The 13,746-nt window shown below is 37.2% G+C and overlaps 1 long non-coding RNA gene across 1 annotated transcript in view; it reads right to left on the bottom strand.

Annotated features, from left to right (window-relative positions):
• The window catches only part of LOC133545287 (uncharacterized), a 106,821-nt gene that overhangs the window by 39,375 nt on the left and 53,700 nt on the right, over nucleotides 1-13,746 (bottom strand). The window contains exons 2-3 of the long non-coding RNA XR_009804791.1: nucleotides 1,794-1,895; nucleotides 1,484-1,629 (exon numbers count right to left, since the gene is read on the bottom strand). This is a non-coding gene — a long non-coding RNA (uncharacterized LOC133545287). The remainder of the gene's footprint in view (nucleotides 1-1,483; nucleotides 1,630-1,793; nucleotides 1,896-13,746) is intronic.

Here is a 13,746-nt window from a genome sequence, read left to right as displayed (position 1 = left end):
AAACATATTTTAGCTAAATTAGCCGCACCGGACTATAAGCCGCAGATATAAACATTTTGAAATGAGTTATTTACACAGAAATAGTCTGTAAATGTTTATTTACATACCTCAATTGTTTCCAAATGAAGCAATGTAGTATCTGTTAGTCTACAAAATAACATGTTCCCCCCCATTTGGTGGAAGATTACCGTATTTTGCAGACTACAAAAAAAAAATCTGTAAATGTTTATTTACATACCTCAATTGTTTCCAAATTAAGCAATGTAGTATATGTTAGTCTACAAAATAACGTTCTCCCCCCTCCCTCATTTGGTGAAAGATTACTGTATTTTCCAGAGCACCAAAATATTAGCCACACACACTACATTTCAAAAGAAAAAACATATTTTACGTAAATTAGCCGCACTGGACTGTAAGCCGCAGATATATACGTTTTGAAATGAGTTATTTACACATAGTCTGTAAATGTTTATTTACATACATTAATTGTTTCCAAATGAATCAATGTAGTATCTGTTAGTCTACAAAATAACATGTTCCCCCCCATTTGGTGGAAGATTACCGTATTTTGCAGAGTACAAAAAAAAATCTGTAAATGTTTATTTACATACCTCAATTGTTTCCAAATGAAGCAATGTAGTATATGTTAGTCTACAAAATAACATGTTCTCCTCCCTCATTTGGTGAAAGATTACTGTATTTTCCAGAGCACCAAAATATTAGCCGCACCCACTACATTTCAAAAGAAAAACCAAAAGAAAAACATATTTTACGTAAATTAGCCGCACCGGACTATAAGCCGCAGATATATACATTTGAAATGAGTTATTTACACATAAATAGTCTGTAAATGTTTATTTACATACATTAATTGTTTCCAAATGAAGCAATGTAGCATCTGTTAGTCTACAAAATAACATGTTTCACCCCCCCATTTGGTGGAAGATTACCGTATTTTGCAGACTACAAAAAAAAAATCTGTAAATGTTTATTTACATACCTCAATTGTTTCCAAATGAAGCAATGTAGTATATGTTAGTCTACAAAATAACATGTTCTCCCCCCTCCCTCATTTGGTGAAAGATTACTGTATTTTCCAGAGCACCAAAATATTAGCCACACCCACTACATTTCAAAAGAAAAACATATTTTACGTAAATTAGCCGCACCGGACTATAAGCCGCAGATATATACGTTTTGAAATGAGTTATTTACACATAAATAGTCTGTAAATGTTTACTTACATACATCAATTGTTTCCAAATGAAACAATGTAGCATCTGTTAGTCTACAAAATAACATGTTTCCCCCCTCATTTGGTGAAAGATTACTGAATTTTCCAGAGCACCAAAATATTAGCCACACCCACTACATTTCAATAGAAAAATATATTTTCCGTAAATTAGCCGCACCTGACTATAAGCAGCATACACCTATACGTTATGAAATGAGTTATTTACACAGTAAATATTTATTTACCTACCTTAATTGTTTCCAAACGGGGTCTGTAACAAGGCAGTAAAACGGCGGGTCAAACAAAACAGAAGCCATCGTCATGGACCAGCTAGCTGCGGAAGCTAGCTCTCCAATCACCTAACCAGACTCAAGAACTCCAGGGTGGCGTTGAAACTGAAACAGTACCAAAAATAATGCCATTGTAAGTTAATAACACAGACACTCATAATTGTGTTAGCATAGTAGCTAATGCACGTACAAACACGCATGAAAACAATCCATCACACATGGGACAGTTTGGTAAGTATGAATAGTTTTAGTTGTATTGGAAAACTTACGAACGTTGCTTGGAGTGACGAATTGAAGAATCCTCACGAGTAGAAACGCCTTGGACGGCCGGAGGATGTGACAGCACCCGACATTGTCCACAAGACGGCGCCCTAGCACAAAGATGAACACACCTTTTCAGCGTCGTTGCATTTTTTCAAATGAAAACTGTTAGCATTATGGCTGTCAGCGAAAGAAAAATCCATAAATAGGTCGTGGCGTTCAAAGTGTAAGGAAAAAGCAGTCCGGAATTTACGGTATGTGGGTAAAAGTTGTCATATTTGTGGGTACAGGCCTCTAATCCCAGGAAGCCCATGCCTACCGTCAAGCATGGTGGTGGTAGTATTATGCTCATGGCCTGTTTTGCTGCCAATGGAACTGGTTCTTTACAGAGAGTAAATGGGACGATGAAAAAAGGATCCAAATTGTTCAGGACAAGCTAAAATCATCAGCCCGGAGGTTGGGTCTTGGGCACGGTTGGGTGTTCCAACAGGACAATGACCTCAAAAGTGGTAAAGGAATGGCTAAATCAGGCTAGAATGAAGGTTTTAGAACGGCCTTCCCAAAAGTCCTGACTTAAACGTGTGGACAATGCTGAAGCAACAAGTCCATGTCCATCAGAGGTTGGGTCTTGGGCACAGTTGGGTGTTCCAACAGGACAATGACCCCAAACACACATCAAAAGTGGTAAAATAATGGCTAAATCAGGCTGGAATAAAAGTTTTAGAATGGCCTTCCCAATTCCTGACTTAAACGCGTGGACAATGCTGAAGAAACAAGTCCATGTCTATCGGAGGTTGTGTCTTGGGCACAGTTGGGTGTTCCAACAGGACAATGACCCCAAACACAGGTCAAAAGTGGTCAAGGAATGGCTAAATCAGGCTAGAATGAAGGTTTTAGAATGACCTTCCCAAAGTCCTGACTTAAACGTGTGGACAATGCTGAAGCAACAAGTCCATGTCCATCAGAGGTTGGGTCTTGGGCGCAGTTGGGTGTTCCAACAGGACAATGACCCCAAACACACGTCAAAAGTGCTAAAGGAATGGCTAAATCAGGCTAGAAAGAAGGTTTTAGGATGGCCTTCCCAAAGTCCGGACTTAAACGTGTGGACAATGCTGAAGAAACAAGTCCATGTCAGGAAAAGCAACACATTTAGCTGAACTGCAGAAATTTTGTCAAGAGGAGTGGTCAAAAAGTCAAGCAGAAGCTGGTGGAGGACTACCAAAAGTAACCCAAATGTAACCAAAATGTGTACCGTATTTCCTTTAATTGATGCCAGGGCGCTAATTATTTTAAAACCTCTTCTCACTTACCAAAGGCATGCGGTAAATTTAGGCCTGCGCTTATCAATTTGAGTGTGATGTAAGGATACCATCATGAGAAGCACATTTAATAAAAAAACATTATTATGGTCTTTCCTTTACAGCTCCTTCTGATCAAAAGCATTGATAACTTGTTTATAGAAGTCTTCCTTATCTTTCTTCAGTTTTAAAAGTCTCTCTGTCTCGATGGAGATCTTCCTTTATTACCTCCTGCTTCCATTGAAAGTCCAGTTTAGAAAACTGTTTTATTTTAGATATGTAATCCTCCATGTTAAAAGTGCAAGTGAGAGGAAAAAATAAACGATTGCTGCTTGTTGTCACTTCTTCTGCGGCTGAGTAGTCGCAAGAAGGATCACTAGCGCCCTCTACCACCAGGAGGCGGGAGCCATTTAATGACTCATATTTGACACACGCAGCTACGGTAAAACATAGCTGCTTACTGTTCTTTTTAGCATATTCAATAGCTTGGACCTTAAATCTTACTGAATAGCTCTTAATCTTCTTCCCTTTATGCGATTTCAAATGATGGAAAATGATGACAGGTGAAGTGTCACTCGTGACGTGACGAGTTTGACCCTGCGGATATTTTAGGCATATGCTAATTATTTGGCAAAACGAGTTTGACCCCGCGGAAATTCTAGACATGCGCTAATAAAAATAATATTTTGCGAAAAGAGTTTGACCCGAGAGTAATTCTAGTCAGGTGCATACTATACACCCGGCGGCAATTCAAGGAAATACGTTAAGTACACCTTTGACCGGGACTGTACATTATTTCAGGAAAAAAAAAAAAATGCTTAGGTTTTCAAACAATTCTGTCTTGCTCGGTCCTTTTCGGGACGGATCACTAAACTGAGGCAGCACAGTATGAGGAGGAGTCTGGAGAAGACAGAACAAGTAAAAAAAAAAAAAAGAAAAAAAGGCCCTGGAGTGTAACTCAATATAGGGGAAAGTGTCATGTTGATAAATGTAGGCCCGCATGATCTATGGTGGTGCTAGCTCTACCCCGCGCACACCTCGCACTATGTTAAATAGGCGTAAACACACCCACCCCGGTAGCATCTTTATCACGCAACGCAAACAACAACTTGCTTTTCCACAGGAAAAAACAAAAACAGGGGATGCTAATTTATTCAATTCCTACGATGTCCTTTTTTTCTTTTTTTTTTACTTGTTCTTCATCTGCGTCGAAACAAACACCTCATGACTAATTAAACACAGGGAAATTGACGGCATTATTTGTCGACAAGCCTCTTCGGGCAACGTATCGCACGCACACACACACACAAACACACAAACACACACAGTTTTGTACTTCGTACCTTCTGGGGACCTGAGAAAAAAAGCCTAGATCTTTAGGACCAGCCTTTCTTGATATGTAAAGAAATGTATTTACAACATTAATAATATATACATACTGTGCAAGTATAAAAAAGTATCGCACGCACACACGCGCTCACACACACACACAAACACACACAGTTTTGTACTTCGTACCTTCTGGGGACCTGAGAAAAAAAGCCTAGATCTTTAGGACCAGCCTTTCTTGATATGTAAAGAAGTGTATTTACAACATTAATAATATATACATACTGTGCAAGTATAAAAAAGTATCGCACGCACACACGCGCTCACACACACACACACACACACACACACACACACACACACACACACACAAAGTTTTGTACTTCGTACCTTCTGGAGACCTGAGAAAAAAGCCAACATCTTTAGGACCGCATTTCTAGATATATAATGTAGTGTATTTACAACATTAATACTATATACATACTATACAAGTATAAAAACGTATCGCACTCACACACACACACACACACACACACACACACACACACACACACACAGTTAAACACAGGGAAATTGATGGCATTATTTGTCGACAAGCCTCTTCAAGCAACGTATCGCACGCACACACACACACACACACACACACACACACACACACACACACACACACACACACACACACACACACACACACACACACAAACACACACAGTTTTGTACTTCGTACCTTCTGGGGACCTGAGAAAAAAGCCAACATCTTTAGGACCGCATTTCTAGATATATAATGTAGTGTATTTACAACATTAATACTATATACATACTATACAAGTATAAAAACGTATCGCACACACACACACACACACACACACACACACACAGGGAAATTGATGGCATTATTTGTCGACAAGCCTCTTCAAGCAACGTATCGCACGCACACACACACACACACACACAAACACACACAGTTTTGTACTTCGTACCTTCTGGGGACCTGAGAAAAAAGCCTAGCTCTTTAGGACCAGCCTTTCTTGATATGTAAAGAAGTGTATTTACAACATTAATAATATATACATACTGTGCAAGTATGAAAAAGTATCGCACGCACACACGCGCTCACACACACACACACACACACACAGTTTTGTACTTCGTACCTTCTGGGGACCTGAGAAAAATGCCTCCCTCTTTAGGACCGCATTTCTAGATATATAATGTAGTGTATTTACAACATTAATACTATATACATACTATACAAGTATAAAAACGTATCGCACACACACACACACACACACACACTGTTTTGTACTTCGTACCTTCTGGGGACCTGAGAAAAATGCCTCCCTCTTTAGGACCAGCCTTTCTAGATATATAAAGTGTATTTACAACATTAATAATATATACATATTATGCTGCAAATATAAAAAAAAAGCATGTTGTAAAAATGTTGGTGTCTCAAGAAGGGTAGAAATACAAGAACACACAAACACACACACACACACATACATACACACACACACAAACACACATACAAACACAGTTTTGTAGTTCGTACCTTCTGGGGACCTGAGAAAAATGCCTCCCTCTTTAGGACCAGCCTTTCTAGATATATAAAGAAGTGTATTTACAACATTAATAATATATACATACTATGTTGCAAATATAAAAAAAAAGCTTGTTGTAAAAATGATGGTGTCTCAAGAAGGGTAGAAATACAAGAACACACAAACACACACACACACACACACAAAGTGTGTGGTGATTCATGAGCGGCGAGTCACTGCTGGAACATCCACCTGCGAGCCATTCACAATGGAAGCAGCGGGATAAGGAATGGTCACTGGCTGGGGGCCAAGGTAGGGCTAGGTTTGTGGCCCGGTGGCTGTTTACAATGAAAAGACAGGAAAATAAATTAAAATAAAAAAAACAATGAAACGGTATTAGTGTACCATTTTATTGATTTTTTTTACTTTCAATGCTTAAATCTGTAGATAAACTTCAGATCTATCCGTTGATACAAAGTTATCTACGTTGTTTTTTTATGTTTTACGCCCTTTTTGTCAAAGGAAACACACATTTTCGCTATGGCAAAAACACACACTATGCAATATTTACCCCCCCTTAAAAAAATTCAAAAGTAATTTTTTTTTTTATGTGGAGCCTTAATTAGGTCAATAATTCACAACATTGATTTTGATTCATAATGATGGTTTGAGCATTGACCGTTTTAATTGAAAAACGACATTAGAAGACCTTCGGACCCAATAATAATAATAATAATAATAGATTTTGTTCGTAAAAATCACTTTACATTGAGCAAACAACCTCATAGTGCTACAGTCTATTAAAGAAATAAAAAATAAATAAAAATAAAAACCAGAACAGCCTAATGGCTAGAACTAGTATGCATATATCTAAAAAAAAAAAAAAGGCTTTTTAAAAAGAAGGGTTTTTACGCCTTTTTTAAAAGCATCCACAGTCTGTGGTGCCCTCAGGTGGTCGGGGAGAGCGTTGAGAGGGGCCCATTCATATAAGTGTTAAAAGTATGTTTTTAAATATTTGTATTGTAATTTCAACACTTAAATCTGTATATCAACTTAGATGTATCCAAAGTTTTCTATATATATATATTTTTAAATGTTTTATGCCCTTTTTGTCAAAGGAAAAACATGTTTACTATGGCAAAAACACACAGTATGCAATATTTGACCCCCCTCCCCCAAAAAAAAATTCAATGTAAAATGTGTGTATGTGAAGTAGTTGGAGACTTAAAACATTGATTTTGATTCATAATAATGGTTTGAGCATTGACCGTTTTAATTAAAAAAACGACATTAGAAGACCTTTGGACTAATAAAAATAATAATAGATTTTGTTTGTAAAAATCACTTTACATTGAGCAAACAACCTTAAAGTGCTACACTGTATTATTAAAAAAAAAAAAAAAAAAAAACTTTATAAAAATAAATAAAAATAAAAACTAGAACAGCCCAATGGCTAGAACTAGTATGCAAATATCCCCCCCCCAAAAAAGGGTTTAAAAAAAAAAAGGGGGGGGGGGGGGGTGTTTTAGCCTTTTTCAAAAGCATCCACAGTCTGTGGTGCCCTCGGGTGGTAAGGGAGAGTGTTGAGTGTCCCACTCATAAAAGTGTTAAAAGTATGGTTTTAAATATTTGTATTGTACTTTCAACACTTAAATCTGAAGCTCAACTTCTGATCTATCCGTTGATATAAAGTTATTTACGTTTATTTTTTAGTTTTTTATGCCCTTTTTCTCACAGGAAAAACCTGTTTACTATGGCAAAAAAACACACACTATGCAATATTTCCCTCCCCCAAAATATTCAAAAGTAAAATTTGTGAATTTGAAGTAGTTGGAGACTTAAATAGGTCAATAATTCAAAACAACATTGATTTTGATTCATAATAATAGTTTGAGCATTGACTGTTTTAAATAAAAAACAACATTAGAAGACCTTTAAACCCAAGAGGGTCCCACTCAAAGTGTTAAAAGTATGTTTTTAAACATTTTTATTTTACTTTCAACACTTAAATCTGTAGATGAACTTCAGATCCAACTGTTGATATAACGTTTTTGTTTGTTTTATGCCTCTTTCGTCAAAGGACAAACAAGCCTTTACATGTTAGAAGGTAAAAATAAAACCTTTTGTCTTCCTATCTCTCATAATGATCGTGAACTACGAGGCAAAATGAACCCCCAAAAAACGTGCAGTTCCCCTGTAAGTTTTACTAATAATCTCAGCAGGTGAGCAGAGTGTCGCTGTCAGGAGAACAAATGTTATTCAAGAACATTGAATCAATCCCTCCGTTAATGACGCTCCATCCCCAATGAGTGACGGGTAATGAGTCATTCATTACTTATTTATGCTCATTTGCATATGCGGAGTTATGGTCTTGCTCAGACAACACCCGCATATGCAGATACCACGGTGGCCTGTGGAGAGGGCTGCCCCATACCACCGATTTTCTGATTTGATACGGAGGAAAATTCAGGCCGGTATCGGCAATAGCGATCCGATACTGATTTATTGTGCACCTATACCATAGATGTGTCCGCCAAATTTTAAAGAACAGCATCTCTCTTAGCATATATACATACATACATATATATATATATATATATATATATATATATATATATATACACACATATTTATACATACATATATATTATATATATATACATACACATATATATACATATACATATATACACATATATATACATATGAACAATTTAGAAAAAAGATAACAAAAACATAGATTTGGCCCCAAATTCCCATTTATACACACAAAAACGCCATACGTACAAAGGCAGGACCTTTCCCTGTCATTGTATTCTCTTTTTATTTACCATTTACACAACGTGACAACTTCACTGCTTTTGGGGATTGTAAATATTAGAAACTGATTTAGAGCGGGCCAATAGAATGTTGAACAATTTGGAAAAAAGACAACAAAAATACCAATTTGGCCCCAAATAGCCATTCATACACACAAAAAACGCCATTCGTACAAAGGCAGGACCTTTCCCTGTCATTGTATTCTCTTTTTATTTACCATTTACACAACGTGACAACTTCACTGCTTTTGGGGATTTTTTAAATATTAGAAACTGATATAGACCCGGCCAATAGAATGCCGAAAAAAAAAAAAAAGATAACAAAAATATCAATTTGGCCCCAAATAGCCATTCATACACACAAAAACGCCTTACGTACAAAGGCAGGACCTTTCCCTGTCATTGTATTCTCTTTTTATTTACCATTTACACAACGTGACAACTTCACTGCTTTTGGGGGTTTGTAAATATTACAAACTGATTTAGAGCGGAGCCAATAGAATGTTGAACAATTTGGAAAAAAGATAACAAAAATACCAATTAGGCCCCAAATAGTCATTCATACACACAAAAACGCCATTCGTACAAAGGCAGGACCTTTCCCTGTCATTGTATTCTCTTTTTATTTACCATTTACACAACGTGACAACTTCACTGCTTTTGGGGATTTTTTAAATATTAGAAACTGATTTAGAGCCGGCCAATAGAATGTTGAATAATTTGGAAAAAAAGATAACAAAAATACCAATTTGGCCCCAAATAGTCATTCATACACACAAAAATGCCATTCGTACAAAGGCAGGACCTTTCCCTGTCATTGTATTCTCTTTTTATTTACCATTTACACAACGTGACAACTTCACTGCTTTTGGGGGTTTGTAGATGCTGACTCAGCTAACCCTATTTTGTTTAACCTTTTGTCAAGAATACCACTTAAATGGCTCCAAAATTGCAGAGGGCTGTGGAAATTGTGAGAAAATGTACCATAATATATTTAGCATTCCTTGATATAGTTGACATTGGTCCCTCTATATTCCAGTCTATATTCTTCCCAATCAATGGGTTGCTTGGATGAGCAATATTTGATGAAACAATAGCAATAACGCGATGGGCGGTTTTACTTCCGGTCCAAGGCGCCAGAACATGAGATATACATTTTCAAGCTGCAGTGAGCGAACTCGTCCAAAAGGTGGCGCCGTAGCACCAACAAAAACATTGTCTCTGCTCGAGTTTAACAATAAAACTATTCAACTCAAAACACTACGCCCGTCTGCGAAGAAAATAAAAAAATTAGCCGCACCGTTTTATAAGCCGCAGGGAGGAAAGCGTGGGGGAAAAGTCCGTTTTTTACTCTAATTCCTTTTGCATTCGTTCAAAATATAAATAAAGTATTTAAAACTGAGTATTGAGGGTGTGTATGCTCGATTTCCCTTCACCGCAACCATCTGCTGCAATCACTGACCCTCCGGGTGTGTGTGTGTGTGTGTGTGTGTGTGTGTGTGTGTGTGTGTGTGTGTGTGTGTGTGTGTGTGTGTGTGTGTGTGTGTGGTCAGCCCTCCATAGCCCATAGCAACAGGTACACACTGGGTCCGTCATGCAGAATAATGCAGTCAAAGCAGTCAAACACACGGAAATCAAAACACACGCGATGCGTTTGGTCTGTTGCTCTACTAGCTTGGCGACAGCTGTCATCCACGCATCAAAATCTGTCTCTCAGACACACACACACACACACACACACACACACACACACACACACACACACACACACACACACACACACACACGTTTGTGTAGTTCGTACCTTCTGGGGACCTGAGAAAAATGCCTACCTCTTTAGGACCAGCCTTCTAGATATATAAAGAAGTGTATTTACAACATTAATAATACATACAAACTATGCACGTATAAAAAAAAAAAAGCTTTTTGTGAAAAATGAGTCGTAAATTCACAAGAAAAAGGTCACAATTTCACAAGAAAAACTTACACATTTGGACATTTTTATAGTAAAAGTCGTAATTTTACTCAACGCAAGTTAATATTTGACAAAAAAAAGCTGAACATTTGTGCAATATTATGATAAAAGTTGGAATTTTACTCAATAACAGTCGCAAGTGTACAAGAAAAGCTTAAAATTTTGGCAACTTTATGGAAAGAGTCGTAATTTTACTCGACAAAAGTCCCAATTTTATAAGATAACTTTTAAACTGGCAATATTATAATAATAATCTGAATTTTACTTGGCAAAATGATGACAAAAGTCATCCTTTTGTCGTAATTTTACTCAACGCAGGTTAAAATTTGACAAGAAAAGCTGAACATTTGTGCAATGTTATGATTAAAGTTGGAATTTTGCTCAATAACAGTCGCAATTTTACAAGAACAGCTTAAAATTATGGCAAATTTATGGAAAGAGTCGTAATTTTACTCGACAAAAGTCCCAATTTTATAAGATAACTTTTAAACTGGCAATATTATAATAATAATCTGAATTTTACTTGGCAAAATGATGACAAAAGTCATCATTTTGTCGTAATTTTACTCAACGCAGGTTAAAATTTGACAAGAAAAGCTGAACATTTGTGCAATGTTATGATTAAAGTTGGAATTTTGCTCAATAACAGTCGCAATTTTACAAGAACAGCTTAAAATTATGGCAAATTTATGGAAAGAGTCGTAATTTTACTCGACAAAAGTCCCAATTTTATAAGATAACTTTTAAACTGGCAATATTATAATAATAATCTGAATTTTACTTGGCAAAATGATGACAAAAGTCATCATTTTGTCGTAATTTTACCCAACGCAGGTTAAAATTTGACAAGAAAAGCTGAACATTTGTGCTATATTATGATAAAAGTTGGAATTTTGCTCAATAACAGTCGCAAGTTTACAAGAAAAGCTTAAAATTATGGCAAATTTATGGAAAGAGTCATAATTTTACTCGACAAAAGTCCCAATTTTATAAGAACACTTTTAAACTTTGGCAATATTATAATAATAATCTGAATTTTACTTGGCAAAATGATGACAAAAGTCATCATTTTGTCGTAATTTTACTCAACGCAGGTTAAAATTTGACAAGAAAAGCTGAACATTTGTGCAATGATATGATAAAAGTTGGAATGTTGCTCAATAACAGTCGCAAGTTTACAAGAAAAGCTTAAAATTATGGCAAATTTATGGAAAGAGTTGTAATTTTAATCGACAAAAGAAAACTTTTTAACGTTGGCAATATTATAATCTGTATTTTACTTGGCAAAATGATGACAAAAGTCATCATTTTACTCAAAAAATACCACAGTTTTACTTAAAAACAACAAAAATGTGAAATATTGTGAAAAAAGTCAGAATGTTATGTGACAAATGTCACCATTTTGCTTTAAAAAGTAATAATTTGACATAAAAAAAGTAATAACTTTACGAGAAAATATTGCATTATTACGTAATCAGATAGAATCTGAGAAATTGTTCTCAATTTTATAGTGCTTTTAGTTATTTTTAATTTAGGTTTTGTTTTTATTTCTTCATTATTTACTTCAAGTTAATACAGTATGTCTCTATATACATATTTTTTTATTATTAGTTTTGGCCAAAGGGGGTGTGTTTTCAATTTCTTACACACACTTGTTATTTCATATGTTAACCAGAGGGGGAGCACTTTAAATGTTTACACTCACTTGTTATTTCATATTCTGACCAGAGGGGGTGCACTTCACATTTTTTTACACACACTTGTTATTTCATATGTTGACCAGAGGGGGAGCTCTACAATTTTTTTGCACACACTTGTTATTTCATATGTTGACAGTCAATTTTTTGGGGACCACCCTCATTTTGACCAGCAGGGGTGCAAATGAGACGTTGTCTATTAGATGCAATGTTATTGGGACCATGATTTATGTCCTCACTTCTTCACACCTCCTCGTATGGAAGATACTTTTCCTTCTTCATGTCTCGAGAAGGGCGGAAAAAACAAGAACGGGCACACACACACACACACACACACACACACTTGCCTTTGGGCAGTACTTTCACCTCCACTGACATTTAACTAAAAACCAATCTCCATGTCTGCCATCTACAGTACATAACCTCAGGGCGAGAGGGTGGAAAGGCCCGTGTGTGTGTGTGTGTGTGTGTGTGTGTGTGTGTGTGTGAGCATCAGGACGTCCATTGTCCCCTGGGTGAGGTCAATGTCTCGGCCCCCACTCGACATCATCACCCTCAATCTGCACACACCTCTCCAGTGATGATGTCACCGCATCAAATATATATCTAATGGTGGAGGGAGACCACCACCCTCATAATCCAGTCGCAAGCGGAATTGGAAAACTTATACAAGGGGCCAAGCGGTTCGGTCGGACGGTGCCCCCGGGGCCTCGGTACGAGTAAAGGGGTGGGGGTAGGGAAGCCAGGGAGAGGACGGGAGAAAGTGGAAATAATAAGAATGTGGAAGTGATGACAAGAGTCATTACCGGTTAATGAAATGATGAAGGTGAGGAAAGATGGAAGGGAAAACGTGGAGGGTAGAAGTGGGTCTTCACTTTGACGTAGCGCCCCTGGTGTCAGTACGCAACTCCACCTGAACTGACTGCTTCCTTTCCACACTTAAAATCTATTCTTGCCCAGGGGACCGCATTCGCCCCCCAAACCGCCAACAGCGCACTCAAGGACGCATTTTTACTGGAATTTGCACTTCTGGTAGGAATTGGGCGCAAGCCGCCAAAACGAGTGTCCAAGGTGAGTGGAGTGTGCGGATGTTGGAACGGTTCGGATCGGTTGAGAAATGTGGGATATGGAAAGGTTTGTATATTGCCCGTTCATTGTCAAAAGGAGGTAATTCCTGGTAATTCCGGGTAAACAAGAAATGTTCCGAACATGCTAGCTTGAATGTCCAAGGTGAGTGGAGTGTGCGGATGTTGGAACGGTTCGAATAGGTTGAGAAATGTGGGATACGGAGAGGTTTGTAAA

Source organism: Nerophis ophidion, linkage group LG28 (genome assembly GCF_033978795.1).
Source record: "Nerophis ophidion isolate RoL-2023_Sa linkage group LG28, RoL_Noph_v1.0, whole genome shotgun sequence".
NCBI classification, from domain to species: domain Eukaryota; kingdom Metazoa; phylum Chordata; class Actinopteri; order Syngnathiformes; family Syngnathidae; genus Nerophis; species Nerophis ophidion.
This window is presented reverse-complemented; position numbering and strand designations above follow the sequence as displayed.